General features: G+C 53.1%; 1 non-coding gene and 1 pseudogene across 1 annotated transcript; both read right to left on the reverse strand.

The window, feature by feature from the left end:
* Positions 1–894: 894 nt before the first annotated feature.
* The window catches only part of LOC120375436, a 648226-nt pseudogene continuing 632516 nt past the window's right edge, over positions 895–16604 (reverse strand).
* Positions 15586–15657, reverse strand: TRNAC-GCA. Its single transcript has one exon. It is a non-coding gene; the product is annotated as a tRNA-Cys (tRNA).

Here is a 16604-nt window from a genome sequence, read left to right on the forward strand (position 1 = left end):
TTTTAGTATCCGAGCATTGCTATAATTTGGGACAAAACCACTCACACCTTGCCAGAAGTGGCTTTACCAATAGATGGAACCTGGGATTTAAACTCCCAATGATCACACTGTGTTTGGGATCCATTTGAATTCCCCTTCCAGGTCTTTGACACTTTCATCTCCAGTCAGAGCGACTCTGATATAGGATTAAAGAAGTCAAAGCATCATCTCCAAGCACAGACAGCTAAGAACTGTTCCTCACAGGACACTTTGAGAAGTGGATGGATAGAATGTGATGATGATAACCTCTGCATGGCTCAGACAAAAGGTAACAGTTCTGCAGTGATGGGGAAGGAGGGAATCTCTGCATCTCCCCATCTCCTTCCAGTGTCTCAGAGGCTGAAATGACACTTTTTTTCCTGCCCCTGCTCCTCTTCATTTAACTATAATTTGAAAAATTCCCATTGTACCTGCTCTTCAGCACAACCCAGAGCAACGTGAGAACAAGTGGCAATGATACAATCTGTATCACTGGTGACTAACAATAACTTTGAAATAGGAAGAATAGTATAAATGTGATGCTCCCTGGTTCCTGATAGGAAGGGCACACTAGAATTACTCATGGGATAATGGAGTTGATAGAAAGGACAAATGGGTCCACCTCAAAACAGGGCAAACTGCAAAAGGCAAAAATGGGCCACTCCTCTGGTCAAACTGAGGGATAACCATGCTGCAAACAGTTCAAACAGCTTTAAAAGTTACTATGTGGGAATCAGGAAAATTATTAGAGAAAAAAAAGTATTGATAGCCCTAGAGGTGTTTATGTTGCTGATCTCCCTTGCAGATTCTCTGATGACTAACATGGGCTAAGTGCCCACAGAAGGTTTTCCCACACTCACTGCATTCATAGGGCCTCTTCCCCATGTGGATTCTCTGATGCCTAATAAGGTCTGAGTTGCAATTGAAGGTTTTCCCACACTCACTGCATTCATAGGGCCTCTCCCCTGTGTGGATTCTCTGATGGGTAAGAAGGTCTGAGCTCCTAGTGAAGCATTTTCCACACTCAGTGCATTCATAGGGCCTCTTCCCTGTGTGGATTCTCTGATGTCTAATAAGGTCTGAGCGCCTAGTGAAGCATTTTCCACACTCACTGCATTCATAGGGCCTCTTCCCTGTGTGGATTCTCTGATGCGTAATAAGGTGTGAACTGCGACTGAAGGTTTTCCCACACTCACTGCATTCATAGGGCCTCTCCCCTGTGTGGATTCTCTGATGTTGAGAAAGGTCTGAGCTCCTAGTGAAGCATTTCCCACACTCACTGCATTCATAGGGCCTCTCCCCTGTGTGGATTTTCTGATGGGTAAGAAGGTTTGAGCTGCTAGTGAAGTTTTTGCCACACTCACTGCATTCATAGGCCCTCTGCCCTGCGTGGATTCTCTGGTGTCTAATAAGGACTGAGCTGTGAGTGAAGCTTTTCCCACACTCACTGCATTCATAGGGCCTCTCCCCTGTGTGGATTCTCTGATGTTGAGAAAGGTCTGAGCTCCTAGTGAAGCATTTTCCACACTCACTGCATTCATAGGGCCTCTCCCCTGTGTGGATTCTCTGATGTTGAGAAAGGTCTGAGCTCCTAGTGAAGCATTTTCCACACTCACTGCATTCATAGGGCCTCTCCCCTGTGTGGATTCTCTGATGGGTAAGAAGGTTTGACCTGCTAGTGAAGTTTTTCCCACATTCACTGCATTCATAGGGCCTCTCCCCTATGTGGATTCTCTGATGTTGAGAAAGGGCTGAGCTGCTAGGGAAGCATTTTCCACACTCACTGCATTCATAGGGCCTCTCCCCTGTGTGGATTCTGTGATGTTGAGAAAGGGCTGAGCTGCTAGGGAAGCATTTTCCACACTCAGTGCATTCATAGGGCCTCTTTCCTGTGTGGATTCTGTGATGCTTTATAAGGATGGAGTAATCACATACGTTTTCCCCAAACTCACTGCATGTATTTTTTCTCTTTCTGCTGAGGATTTCCTGTTGTGTTGTGGTTTCCTTGACGTCCTTCTGAGTTTCCTGACAGGAAATACATTTACCCACTTTCTCCCCTGGCTGGTTTCCCTGCTCTCCTTCTGGTCTGTGCTGAATGTCCTGGGATTTTTCCTGCTTATGACTCCAGGACACATTCCTTTTCGATCTTTGTGATAATGCTCTGTGTTTATCCACTTGCTCAACATTTTCCTGCTGAGAATTCTGCTCCTCTTTCTCAGATACCATTGCGTCACCTGCTGTGATAGAGACAGAAACCTCAGACAGGGATGGAAAGGGGACGGCCAAACCAATACAAGTACTGGAGAGAAGTCAAATAAAAATCAGGAACTGAACTCCCCCAAGTTCTTCCCCAAACAGGAGAGAGGAGGGGATCAATTCAGGCTTCACATCCCATCCAAATTCACAGGGGGAAGGGAGGAAGCTACTGCCTGGTGTCTGCTAGTGTCTACAGGAAGCCATGAGCTATATTTACCCTCAGGATACGACCCCTGCTAGGGACAATACTGAACTGAGAGACCTTCCAAGGGCATTGTAGGGCATCCCAGATGTTTCCTTCAGGCACTTACAGATTCTGAGTTGGTTTAATATTTCCTCACCTGTGCAGGGAGCTCTCAGGATCTCTCTTTCCTCTGAACCCTGGAGGTCTGGGACCCATGGCTCTTCCCCTTGTTCCAGCTGGGAGATCACATCAGGTTGGGAAATTGGAAACCCTGCTCAGATGAAAGAAAACAAAGGAGGTCACTTGATTTCATAACTTTGTCATAAAAAACATTCTATTAATTTAACTTCAGTGCTTAGTGTGACGGGTGTGCCTGGGGCAGTCCACACTGAAAATGCCAGGGTCAGGGCAGGATGAAAAAGGGAGAGCAGATGCTCCCAAAACTGGTGGTTAACACTGAAGTTAAACTCAACGACCAGTCACAAACTGTGCTTCTGATCCCACACACGGGTTATCGAGAAGCTGAAAAAAGAAATCACATGGCCCCCTTTATTGCATTCCAGTTCTCCGACTCCCAATCAGCACCTAGGTCCAGTACAGTGAGAGGTTATTTAAAAACTCTGCTCATATACAAAATGTTTTTCTGACCCCAAAAGGTCAGCCACATTACAAGATCACTATAGGTTTGGATCTTACCCAAAAGACCACACTGCCAGCCAATCCTTTAGCATGGAAAGACAAGACAGGACACGACACAAAAAAAGTTGTTAAATGGAAAAGCAGTGAGATGCATTCCGAAATCTATATATCAGGTTATTAGCAGTATTGTTGAGCTGCTGGCTTGAAAGTCCGTCTGGAACACATCCACAAGTTCGATGGGTCTTTCAGTCCTTTGTTCCAGGCTTCAATTTGTAGAGAAGTTGCTCCAGAGGCAGGAAGAGGGATTGAAGACAAAATGGAGATGATGCAGCTGCCCTTTATATTCCTTTTGCCATGTGGCTTGTACTACCTGTGCCCCAAACACAAGCTTCACAGCACATGGCATGGAAAAGCCTCGTAGGTCTCAGCACACAGACATACCCCTGCATGTCTTGCTGACTCAATAGGTTTATGCCCTTGATCAGGGATGGGCAAATTACGGCCCACGGGCCACATCCAGCCGACAGGACCATCCTGCCCAGTGCCTGATTTCCTGGCTGGGGAGGCTAGCCCCTCCCCCGCAGCCACACCACCGTGCGGGCAGCGCTCCTGCGGGGCGGGGCTGTGCGCTCCTGCAGGGCAGTGTGTCTGGCTCTGCGTGGCCCACGTGACTGCCAGACACGCTGCTCTGAGCGGCATGGTAAGGAGGTGGGGGCGTTGGATAAGGGGCAGGGAGTCCCAGGGGGCAGTCAGGGGACAGTTGGATGGGGCGGAGGTTCTGGGGGGACGGGGGCTGGATAGGTTTGGGAGTCCCAAGGGTCTGTCAGTGGGCAGGGGGGTGGATAGAGGTCAGGGCAGTCAGGGGACAGGTAGCAGCGGGGTTGGGTAGGGGGTGGGGTCCTGGATATGAACCCATATCCACACCCCCACCCCCGACAGACCCCGCGACTCCTACGCCTATCCAACCCCCCAGTTCCCCATCCCCTGACCGCCCGCCCAACCATCCCCTGCTCCCTGTCCCCTGACTGCCCCCCAGGGCTCTCTGCCCCTTATCCAATCCCCTGGCCCTGGCCCCCTTACCACAGCCACGCGGCCTACTGCAGCTAGACACGGGGTCCCTCAGGAGCGCGCAGACCAGCCCCCTTACCATGCCACTCAGAGCAGTAGGAGCTCGCAGCCCCACCGCTGCACCACTGCCCAGGAGCGGTGGGCCAGAGCGCTGGTGGCGCGGCATGTTGAGGCTGCAGGGGGACAGCGGGGGCGAGGGGACAACAGGGGAGAGGAGGGGAGGAGAGGGGACGGGGGAGCCTCCCCGACCGGGAGCTCAGGGGCCGGATGTGGCCTGCGGGCCGTAGTTTACCCACCCCTGACTTACACGTTAGTTTGTAAAAAGAACAGGAGTACTTGTGGCACCTTAGAGACTAACAAATTTATTTGTGGTTTATCTGCATTTCTTTTGTAAACAATTCTGACTTTTATGACTTGTTACCTGTAGTCACTTAAAATCTTTTTTTTTGGTAATTAACAATCTTGTTTTATTGTTTTATCCAACTAGCGTGTTTGGATTAAAGTGTGTTGGAAACTGCATTTGGGATGTAGCGGGGTGGACGTCCGCTCCTGCTCTGAAGGGTTAAAAACAGCCCTGGGTGGGGGCTGTGGCTGGAGAAAGCAGCTTTTAGGCTGGGCTGCTTGGGGGAAGTGGTTGCAGCTGGGGCCACGCCCCAAACAGACTCAGCTGGCCTATAAAGGCAGAGAAGCCAGGGGCAGATAGAATCTCTCTCTGTTTGTAGAGGGAGATGGGCCCGGCTGCAGGGAGCTGGACACAGGGTACCTGGGGAGCTCCAGCCTGGAAAGCCCCAGGCTGTGGCCTAGCAGAAGGCAATAGGTACTGGGGGGCTGCAGAGGGCAGCCCAGCGGTAGGCAAAGGCAGCCGGTCCAAACCCTCCTTGCCAGTGTTGAGTGGCTGATACTGCAGCCTGCCCCAGGGTGTGGGGCTAGACGATGACTGGCCTTATACTGAGCCGAGGTGGGAATAGTGGGTGGGAGTTCCCTGGGGAGGGGAGACCCCAAGACTGAGGGGTTACTGCCAGAGGGCAGCACCCCAGGTAAAAGGGGCACCAGGTCCAGGGAGGGACACGGGGGGCCAGAGGACAGGCAGATCACCGGCCTGCAGAGGGTGTGCTGGAGCTGGAATGAGCTAATTCCCAGAAGTCACCAGCAGGGGGTGCCGCAGGGGTGAGTCCCCTCATCTACATGGGATAACAAGGCTGGTGCATGTCATTTTCCACAGATGAAATGACAGACGTGATATGAGCTTGCCTTGTTCAGTAGTGTGTTGGACAGGGAAAGATGCACATTTCTGGGGGAAGTCTGGGAACAGAGACTTTTCTGGGGTTTTCCTGTGCTGCACTGTAACTCCTGAGTCGCTGACTAGCAGCACTAAATACTGTGTAGCTGGGAGCGAGTTACATGCTGGAGACTGTGTGTTACCTGCCCAGGAGCGGCTGCTCTCACAGTAAATCAGTGTAAAAGTCACCCCAGCTTGGGAACTGAGGGGACACAGCTGTTCAACACTCCAGACTGCACTGTGCTTAATGTCACAGACACTCAATTTCAAAGAGGCTCCCAAAACACAGAGAAAGTAAATCCATGTCCCAGAAATCCAAGACTCCAGAGAGAGGGCAAGTCTCCCTGCCACTGCTTCTTGCTGACGGAGAGGTCCAGAGACAATGAGAGAGTCCTGGGGAAGCTGGGGACAGTAACCATGGGCTGGTGGGCTTCAGTGGAGAAAGGGAACAGGAAGGGCAGGGATAGTACTGAATGCAGGATCTCAGCAGTACTAGATGTCAGGATAGCACATAGTGCAGCCCATTGGAAAACATAATCCCAACTAGACATACAAAATGATGAGGTGTAAATTAGCTGTTTCCACTCAAGAGAGAGATCTTGGAGTCATGGATAGTTCTCTGAAAACATCCACGCAATGTGCAGCGGCAGTCAAAAAGCGAACGGAATGCTGGGAATCATTAAGCAAGGGATAGAAAAGACAAAAAATATCATATTGCCTGTATACAAATCTATGGTGCGCCCACATCTCGAATACGGCTGTAGGAGCTGGATTTTATAATGTACTGTGAGAATGTAATGTATGATTTGATTTCATCCTGTCAGCCACCCTGTTTGAATAGCAGAAAGGAATGACAGACCAGAACAATCCTTCTGACTGATTATGGTCATCTTTTGTTTTAGGATAAGTTACACTGTCTACTATGGTTTCCTCTATGTATTACAAATTAGGCACTCTAGTTAAATCTACATGTCTTTGTTTTAAGGTTTAGTAAATAAGAGACAGGATTCTCGATTGTGTCTATGTTAAGTAGATTAGAGAAACATTGAAGGCAAGGTTTCATTTGCAATGCCTTTATGCTCGATATAAAACACTACTGTTTGTATTCTCAGTGGGTTTGTGTGAATGAGGATGTATGCATCAGGAAAAGAGAAGGTGTAAAGGCCATTGTTATAGCCAGAGTCAAGTCAGAAGGAGTCAAGAGACTTAAAGGACATCAAAGAATCATCAACGCGCATTCATAACGAAGGGCAGATTGATGACCCTGAGGTCAAGGCTGGCACCCTGAGGACAATTGATTAAATCAGAACAAAGGTCAGGCTGACCCTCTCGGAGGTGCACTGGAATGTTTACACCAGTTAAGAAGTAACCGATCACAAACTGATACAGCAAAATCCATAGACTTCAACAAAGGAAAAAACCCTATAAGAACCAGGGTGCTTGGCCATGGGAGTTTGGGTTCATCTTGCCACACTCCCGGAGCATTGGATTGCGACCGACAAGAGCCCAGCCCCACACTTGTGCTCAGTGTAATTGGCCATTAGATTGACTCGAGCTACAACAGACTGGTAACTATGAACAGCTCTGGCAGAGAGACAGACAGACAGACAGTGTGTGTGTGTGTGTGCGCGCCTTCCTCTATAAAGATCCCATGTGATTTGTAGGAGCATAACACTGCGTGCAGGTGTGGTCACCCCATCTAAAAGAAGTTTACTTATGCAAACAGGAGATATTTGACACTGTGCACTATTGTTCCTGTGCTCTGCAGCAGGGGAGGGTCTGTGGCAGTGTGTGGGTCACTGGCATATTGGTGATGCAGAGACAGGACAGAGCAGAGGTGGCATTGTGGGGCTGGCGTGAACCATATCTCTTCATTTCCCCTTCCAAGAACTGAGGGGACAGGAATCCTTACCCAGCGAGGTCACATTCTCATAGTTCTCCTGCATGACGTCTCTGTAGAGGGCTCTCTGAGCAGGGTCCAGCAGAGCCCACTCTTCCCTGGTGAAATACACAGTCACCTCCTCGAAGGTCACTGGCCTCTGAAAGAGCAAGAGTCCAACACTCAGTACCTGCTGCCCACTCACAACCCCACTATTTGTGGGGGAGAGAAGTCAATCAAATGCAAGCTCTGGGTGGATCACAGTCAGAGTCCCACCTCCACCCCACTCAGAGCATCCTGGAAACACCAGGTTAAGGGGACGACTAGAGAGTCCCTTTTCTCTCCCAGCAGATCCATCACACTCCTACTAGCCACAGACGGCTAAAGGAGATGGAGCCCTAGCAGGGACCAGGAGAGATCTCCGGTAGGAAGCCCAGCACCCTCCCCATTGTGCAGAGCTGGATACGAAAGGAGGAATCTCCTAAACCTCACTAGTGGGTGTCCCCTTCATATCTCACAGCAGCCACTGGTTAGTCAGGTCAGGCTCCAGCACTGGGAGTCTGGTCAGTTTTCCTAGCCCCATGTAGGAGGGTTATTTTCTGTTTCACAAATTAGGTTATTTCCACCTCCTAATCTCATGGGTCTGTTCCTAGAATATGGGCCAATCATTAAACTCCCCCCAGCAGGAATGTCACAAGCTGTCCTCCTCCCTTCCCCACCCTGTGCATTTCCTGCCCTGCTCCAAACCAGACTGTGCAAATCTTCCCATCTCCAGTGTATTTGCTGTCCCTCTCCCTCCTGCAGGAACCCACCAGCAACCCCGACAATCCTTACCTGAACAGGCTCCACTGCAGCCATTTCTCTCCCTGTCCCATGGCAGGATGGGATGAGCTGGAGTGAAACACGGACGTCATTCTGCAGCCTGGGAGGGTGAGAAGGGCAGTTGTGGGGGTTACAGAACAGGCTTTAGTTAATGTCACAGGACGATTCCCCCAGGCCCTTTCCCTGCAGACAGACATCCTAGATTCTGCCATCCTGGGAAAATGCTCAATCTCTGTATTACAGTGTAGACCTGGCCCTCCTGCCAGGCTAAGCCCACAGAGAGATTTTTAACCTTCCTTCTCCCTCTCCCAATCTCATAACTAAGTCTCTGAACACAAGGCTAGAAAAGAGCAGCACCAAAGGAGTCACTGTGGGGGATTCCCTCGGACACTGACCCCACGGCAGTCACACCCCAGCAGGGGGAATATGGAGTCAAGAACCAGCTTTTCCTCTGTCTAATCCTTTTCTTGTTCACTGGAAAGTGGTTCTGCCCAGGGATGCTGCAATACATGTGTCTGGGTGGACTAGAGAACTGGAAATCTCTCCCTCCCACTCATTTCTCCCACTGCCCCTTTCAGTCTCTCCTTCCCCTGTCCTCTCTCCCTGCCCCTCTGGCTGGGAAAGTCCCATTCCTGGGGGCTTTGCTCTCCCATGGCTGGATTTGCTCCTGGCAATTGCTAATGGGAGGAGAGGCTGTTTGTGCAGAGTCACTTTCTTGCCAGTCCCCAGCACTTTCCCAGAGGACTTTCAGTTACCTGGAGTCTGTGGTAGAATTTGTATTAACAGGGCCCAGGGCTGCCCCAAGGGGCTAGGACCAGCTGGAGAAAGTCATCACCTGGGCCAGGCAGAGAAGCAGCTTTAGTTAAGGTCACATCCCAGCACAGAGCCCCTGCTGGGGGAGCAGCAGCTGCTAAGCCTGGTCTCCCAGATCACAATGGAGGCTGCAGCGTCTGACCCAGGAAGCTGAGCTCCAATATCCCGGGCAGAGAGGGACAGAGCGTTTGAGCAGCTTCCCTCCTTTAGCTCTCTGGGGAGAGCAGCAAATGAGAGCCCCTCCTCACAGGGAGAACTGCTGATCTCATTTGCCCCACTGTCCATCTGGAGTCACTCCCTGTCTTTCCATACAGTGACTCTGGATTAACAATGGTCTCAATGAAACCAGATTTCAGAATGAATGAGTCCAGAATGCTGTGGAAGAGACCACTGTGTGGCATTTCTAGCCCCCTTCCCACCGGCCGCACCCTCAAGATCTAGTATAAGGACCCGGGGGACAAATTTTCCCAATGGAACTGGAAGGTCCTGGAGTTTTCAAGATGTTTGATAAGTGGATAGAAAGTTATCATGGTGATTGGGCCTGGCTGGGGAATGCTGGGATGTGCTTGGAGTCAGGATTCTGGCACAAGCTGATCAGAGAGAAGGAGCATGGTTAGTAGCAGCCCCCAGAGCCTCCATCCAGGGCCCCCCAGACACCCCCAGTACCCAGAGCCCAGACCCCGCAGCCAGATATTCCCTGGGACCCAACCCCCAAAATCCCTGAACAGGGACTCCAGATACCCCTCAGCACCCCCCTGGCCTGAGAACCCCCACCAGACCATCACTGGCAGGCTGGGAATCCTAAAGGTTCCCCACCAAGAGCCCCCAACAGCCAGGGACCACCCCAGGGGACCGCTCACTGGGAATTCAGTCCTCACTGCCTGCCCAGGATTCCCCTACTGCCTGCCTAGGTCCCCACCTGCCCTCCAGCAGGCCCTGCCAGGCTGTTTCCCTGGGACCCCCTGATGCTTTACACCGCGGCCCCGCCCTCTGCTTGCCTGGCAGCCCGACCTAGTGCCTGGCACTCCCCCACCCAGTTCTGTGCATTGGGCACGACTGAGCCCCTGGCACAGCACCAGGCTCCTCCAGCCCCTGCCCCGCCTCCCCAAGAGACGCCCACCCTCACTGTTCTGCACCAACAAGTCCCCAGCGATACCCACCTCCAGGACCCACAGCCTCAGGGCTGGGCACATCAGAACCCTCCCCAAACCTCCAGAACCCCTGCCCAGTCACCCAGAGGCCTCCTCCCACAACGCCCCTTCAGCTCCAGCTGCAATCCCCACACAGACACCCCATCCCCTACCCCAGCAACAGTTACCTCACTGTGTCTGCTAAGTGGATAGAAAGTTATCACTGCCCCCTGCTGGCCAGTCACCCGGGCAGAGGGATCCCTGGGCGGTGCTGCTTTAACAGGAGAATGGAAGGCCTGGCGGGCAAGAAAGGTCCATGCCCTGTCACTAGCTACATCTTCGCACTGCGGGAAGCAACCCCTCCCAGAGACCATTTGTCATGGGCTTTGGGATACTGCTGGACCCACGCTGCACTCAGAGTGACCTCCTCACCCAGTGCCAGCTGGAGAAAAGAAAAGGGTCCAGCCAACTCTCCAGTTACCAGCTGGGAACCACTGATCCCCCAAACAGGGGGAGGCCTCTGGGTTTGATGGGTATTAAATACGTTTAGAGAGGAAAGTGGAAAATCAGAGGGATTTTATATCAGTTGTTGATACGAGGTAAAATCTGAGTGTTTCACATCAATATCTGATAACTGAATAGAGAGAAAATGGACAACATTTGCCAATATTTTATATCCATGTTCAGGAATCTGAGAAAAGGTGTAAATCTGAGATTTTCTTAGTATTTTATAATTAAAGAGACAGGGAAAAATCTCAGGCCATAGTCATTTAGAAATAGACAATTAGAGAAAAAGTGGGGCTTAGGATAATTTTTAGATTTGCAGAGAATACATATCAGAAACTATGCAAGTGATAACATGAGAGGGGGGAGGGATAGCTCAGTGGTTGGAGCACTGCCCTGCTAAACCCAGGGTTGTGAGTTCAATCCTTGAGGGGGCCATTTAGGGAACTGGGGTAAAAATCTGTTGGAGGATTTAGTTGGGGATTGTTCTTGCTTTGAGCAGGGGGTTGGACTAGATACCTCCTGAGGGTCCCTTCCAACCCTGATAGTCTATGAACACCGTCGAGATCTGAGGGGATTTTATATTACTGCTACATAACTAGAGGGAAAAGGGGGACTGTTGGACTGGATTTTATATTACCGTCCAATACATATACAGAAATTGATGGCTCCCCCCACCATTCCCATGGGCAGCAGGGAGCCCTTTGAGGAGCTGCTTTAAGAGGGCAAAGGGGGGGGGGGGAGCTGGCAGGTCCCTGGAGGAGGGAAGGGGGCAGCAGTGGGGGAGGGGCAGGTGGCTGTGGTGGGAGTTGGGGCAGTAACTGGGAAACTGGGGTCCGGGCAGCCCCCACGGGGACACGTGCCCTCCTGTCCCCGGCAGAGAACCGGCATCTCACCCCCCGCCAGGGGCAGCCACGTGCTGGGGACTGACCTGGGCAACAATTTCCCACCCGGACAAGGACAAATCGCAGCAGGTAAAACGGGGGACCCCAGGGGAGAGATTTTAAATGGACATTGGAGACTCATGGAGAGACCGGGGGGGGGACAGGGGAGCCGAGAGAGCGGATCATGGGGAGGGGGCGCTGGGGCAGTGGGGGAGGGGCAGGCTGGCAGCACAGGGCGGGGGGGGGGGGCAGGGTGTATCCAGTGCCCTGTGCTGGGCTGAGCGGGCCGCTCACTGCCCTGCGCGTCATCGCCCCCAGCCGGCCCTGCCCCACCGACCTTCCCCGCCGCAACTCCGGCTTCTCCCCCGGGCCCCGGGCCCCGCCCCCATCCCAGATGCAGCTCCCGGGGCCGGGGCGGCTCCGAGGCTTCTCCCAGGTTCCCCGGGGCAGAGTCACGTGCCCGCCCCCCCGGGGTCTCTCACTCACCGGCTCACACGGAGGCGGCGGCAGCAGCTTTGTTCTCCCGCCCGCAGCGGGGCTCGCACGGAGCATGCGCAGTTCCAGCTGCTGACCCCTCCCTCACCCGGGCTGGGGAGGGCGGGAGCGCCCAGGGGCAGGCTGGGAGATGTAGTTCCGGACTCTCCCTGGACCGGAAGTGACGTCGGCGAGGGAGCCGGAACGGGAGCGCGCACGCGCTGCGGTTCTGTCTGGCTCGTGCGGGGCCGGAGAAGGTTTGTGCTGTTGGGGCTCTGGGCATGCGCAGATCGCGGCGGGAGAGACCTTCATTAACCCCCCCCATGCCCGGCCCCTCCGTGGGAAAGGGGCGGGGGGGGGGAAGCCGGTGCCCCCGGGGAGCGGGGAGAGAAAGGGGGGGGCTGAGACCCCCTCGGATTTACCGCTGCCCCCCCCGTGGGGACCCCCCCGACCCCCCCGCCCCGCCCCCCTTCTCCCTAGAGCCACGAGCAGCCCCCCGGGTGACCCCCCCGCCCCCAACCCCTGAGAAGTTCCCTGCCCCCGATTGTGCCCCATTTTCTCTCCTTCGCCAGTGTCCAGCTCCCCTGGGGCTGGGGGCTCTGGGGGTGTCTGGGGCCCCTGGCCAGGGGCTCTGGGGACTGGGGGCCAGGGAAGATCTGGCAGGACCCTGGCTGGGGCTGTGGCGGTGGCTGGGGCCCCGGCTGTGGGCTCTGGGCTCTGGGTACTGGGGGGTGTAGAAGGGCCTTAATGGAGAGAAAAGATTGGGTATTAAAGCAGAGAAAGGAATAACAAGCCCCAATGGCTGGAAGGTGAAAAGAGACAAATTCATATTACAACTAAGGCACAAATATTCAACAGCGAAGATGATTCACCACAGGAACAAGCTACCAAGGAAAGTGGTGGATTTGCCATCTCCTGATATCATCTAATGGAGACTAGATGCCTTTCTGGAATGTGTTTGCCCCAAAAGTAGCTATTGGGTTATACAGGAGGCCTGTGATATGCAGGGGGTCAGATTAGATGCTCTAATGGTCTTTTCTGGCCATAAAGTTGACTAATTTCTGAAAAGCTGAATGTAGCATTGGGAGCAGCGTCTGATGTTTTCCTGTCTAGCCGGCTTGCTGCCTAGAACGAACGCTCCTTGAGTGGGGTGATCCACAGGGAGTAGCTCAAACCCCCAAAGTGCCTGGGCAGGGGCAGGACATTAGCACAGCAAGGGAGGGGTGTGGCAGTGACATCACAAAGGCCTTTTGCAGGACCTCAGACTATTGGTCAAAGGTGGTGGGGAGGTGGTGACCTCACAGAGAGATGCTGACATCAGCCAGGCAGGACAGGAGCGAGGGGCCAGGGAAACCTCAGAGACCCCTGTGGCTTTGCTTCAGCAAGTCTCCTTCTCCAGGTCTCTCTTTGAGGACTGAGAGAGTATTCGGGTTCACGGACGTGAGCGCCAGGAGGAACCGCTTTCGAGTTTTCTCCTTCCCTTTTAGGGAGTTTACTAGAGACCAGCCGTCCCTGTTTAGAAGGTAAGAGCCTCCTTGAGGTTTGAAACCTGTTCAGTTTGATCCATCTGGTGATGAAATCTAAGCCTGGAAAACACGAGCTTAAGGAGGCAGAATTTTATTCCGCACCAGGGATTTTGTCCCCTAGAATTACTGGAGACATTAGGGTTTATCCTTTGTGTTTCACCTTTTCCTCCATCCCTTCCTCCTTTCTCTTCTCTTGCTTCTTTTGTCCTTTCACCTGTTTCCCTCCCAACACCAAGAGCGGGGTGTGTGTATGTGTTGCGGGGGAGTGTTTGGCAGCTCCCACTGTGGGAGCTCCACCCAAAAATGTGGGGCTGAAATAGTGCTTGGGCAGTGATCCCCACCAGTGACCTGAACCATCCTTTAGGCTCCCTGCTGAGAACCGTCAGCTTCCCGTCCTCAGTCTCTACCCTGATTGGCTCAGCAGGGGGTTATTGACAGGGAGGAGACTCAGGTCCTTGTTGTTCTCTTTTAAGACCAAGGAAATAAGTCAGAACCAGTCATATGTTTGAATTTTGCTGCTTCTCTGCATTAATGGTCTCTGAGCAGGTCATGATTCTCTCTAACATTGCAGTTCTCCTCAAATACTTGCTGAATAATTACTGTGCACTGTTGGTCTGGAGCTCATCTGAGAGCACTTTATTCAGGTCATTCAATGGATGAAATTCAAGATCCGATGGTTAGTTTGAAAATCAGGGGTCTTGGGTCCTATTCCCAGCTCTGCCACTGGCTGGCCGTGTGACCTAAGACAAGTCAATTCTCCTGTCTCAGCCTGAGCTTCTCGCTCTTCCAAGTAGGGATAATAATGATCCGCTCCTACCTACCTTACGGTATGTGGAGGCAGGGCTGGCTCTAGGTTTTTTGCCTCCCCAAGCAAAAAAAAAAAATTTGTCTGCCCTCCCATCCCCCTGCTGCCCAAGCCCTGGGTTCTCCCCTCCCTACACCTGCACCCACTGCCTCCCCAGCTCTGGGCCTCCCACCACTTTCACTCCCCTGCCAACCCAGCCCTGGGCTCTCCCCCACACACACCCTGTGCTGCCCCAGCTCTCGACTCTCCCCTTCCCCCCTATCAGTGCTCCCCCTGTTCCGGCTCCTCTTGGGTGTCCTATTACGTTTTTCGTTGCACTTTTCCCCTCACCTGTTTGTCTATGCACTCCCTATCCGTGGCCCCACGAAGTCGCGGGATCTCCTTGTCAACCTCCTCTTAGTCCTGGCCAAACTGGCCATCTATAAAACCAGGGAGAGGAGGTTGGCCGATGGGATTTCCTGCGACTGTGGGGCCTATTTCCGCTCCTCCGTCCGTTCACGCATCCGGGCGGAGTTCCTCTGGGCGGCGTCCACTGGCTCCCTTGACGCCTTCGAGGAGCAGTGGGCGTTGTCCGGGGTTCTCTGCTCGGTGTCCCCTTCTGGTTCCCTTCGTTTAGCCCTGTGACCTCACTCCCGCTCCTGTTTTTTTCATTAGTTGTCCCACGTACTTAGTTAGTGTCCCGGACCTGTGGATCCTCTCCTTAGGCTGGGGGGAGGTCCTTTAGCAGTGGGTGGGCTTCGCCCGCCCACTTCCTGGATACTAATAGGACCAGTGCTCCCCCACCCACACACCCCCTGCTGCCCCAGCCCTGGGTTCCTCCCCGCACTTGCACCTTCTTCCACCCCAGCCCTGGGTCACTGGTAACTTGCTCCCAGGTTAATAAAATAGAAAAAAGAGAGGATTGAATGTGTAACAGGGAGTTTGGTAAATCTTGGTTATTTTATTTTTTCAACAGGCTCCTGTCCACCTCCAGTAGAATTTTCAGTCCCAATGGCAACTTACTTACCAAATGTAATACAGACTAGTCCATGCTTCCCAAGTGGATGTGGTTCTTGTCCTTCTGCACATTGTAGCCCGTGGAGGCCAAGGACCTGCAAATGTGTCTTCATGTGCCTTTGTTTCATTGATGAAAACATAAACTAGACTCTTAGAGGATTGGAACTGATTTCAGCTGGGGGACATATTTGCTAGATTTTTATGCATTTGCACAGGAAAATGTTGAGTGTTTCCATTCATCCCTAGTCAGTGGAGCTCCTGAACATAATGGATATGCAATTACTTTTTGTTCAAGGACCAGGCTTTTAAGGGGGCACTTGGATTTGAACCAAGGCCCGTTTGATCTGCAGTCAAACACTCTACCACTGAGCTATACCCCCTGACAATTACATTGGCAAGTCAGTGATCTTAAGTATCTTGAAACCTGAGAGTGGAGTTTGTTTCTTCCACACCAGTGTTGCTGTCTGTGCATTCCAGAGCTATGGGGTGAGTGGGAAATGCCCACAACTAGCTTGTCAGTATCAAGAAAGGAGCAGCCGACATCAGGACCAACGAGACGTGTTGGTGGCGCATCAGGAAGAATCCACACTCCCAGAGACTTCTCGGCGAGGGCACGGTACACAATGGGGGCTACCTACCCGCCACGTCCCATCAAGGGTCTTTCTAGTCCCACTTCAGTGTTACCCAATTTCTAATCAGGCTTTGGCCCAGATTCCCTCCCTGAGTGGCACCAGCACATACCTGAGCCCCCTGCTAGTGTTAAATCTGCCTTGAGCTGGGACCCAGCTTGGCAAAGAGCCTGCAGCCCCCTCTATGCTGGAGGAGTGAGAGCAGCCCTGGCACTGGGCAGGGCAGCCCTGAGGGAATGACCCCAATGTGCCCGTGAGGCACTGATCCAGAACCTCTGCCAGGCAGCTGGTGCGGCTCGGGCGTCTCTAGTCTCCAGAGAGGATTCAAAGCTTCTCTGCTCCAGGGGAACCCCTGGGGGAGGGAGGCAGGGCTCCTGCAGGATAAATCTTCCTGCCGGCAGAGCTCCGGTCCCCTCCTCATGGGCACAGGGCGTTGCACACGGCACCCACCACATGCACACACCCCTTTGTGAGGAGAATCAGCTCTGGGATATTGGGGTCAACCCCCCCCTTCTCCCTGCAAACCTTCTCCTGGCTTCAGTGAGGGAATGGGGGCGTGAGGGGCTAGTGCGGTAACAGCAGCAGCGTGGCCGTGGGGCTCGGCCGGTGGCTGGGGCCAGTCACCTGAGCATGAACCCAGCCGACCCCAGGAGATGGACCCGGGTCACCAGCCCAACCCACCACGCGGCTGCTGCCGC

The sequence above is a fragment of the Mauremys reevesii genome, linkage group 12 (genome assembly GCF_016161935.1).
Source record: "Mauremys reevesii isolate NIE-2019 linkage group 12, ASM1616193v1, whole genome shotgun sequence".
NCBI classification, from domain to species: Eukaryota; Metazoa; Chordata; order Testudines; family Geoemydidae; genus Mauremys; species Mauremys reevesii.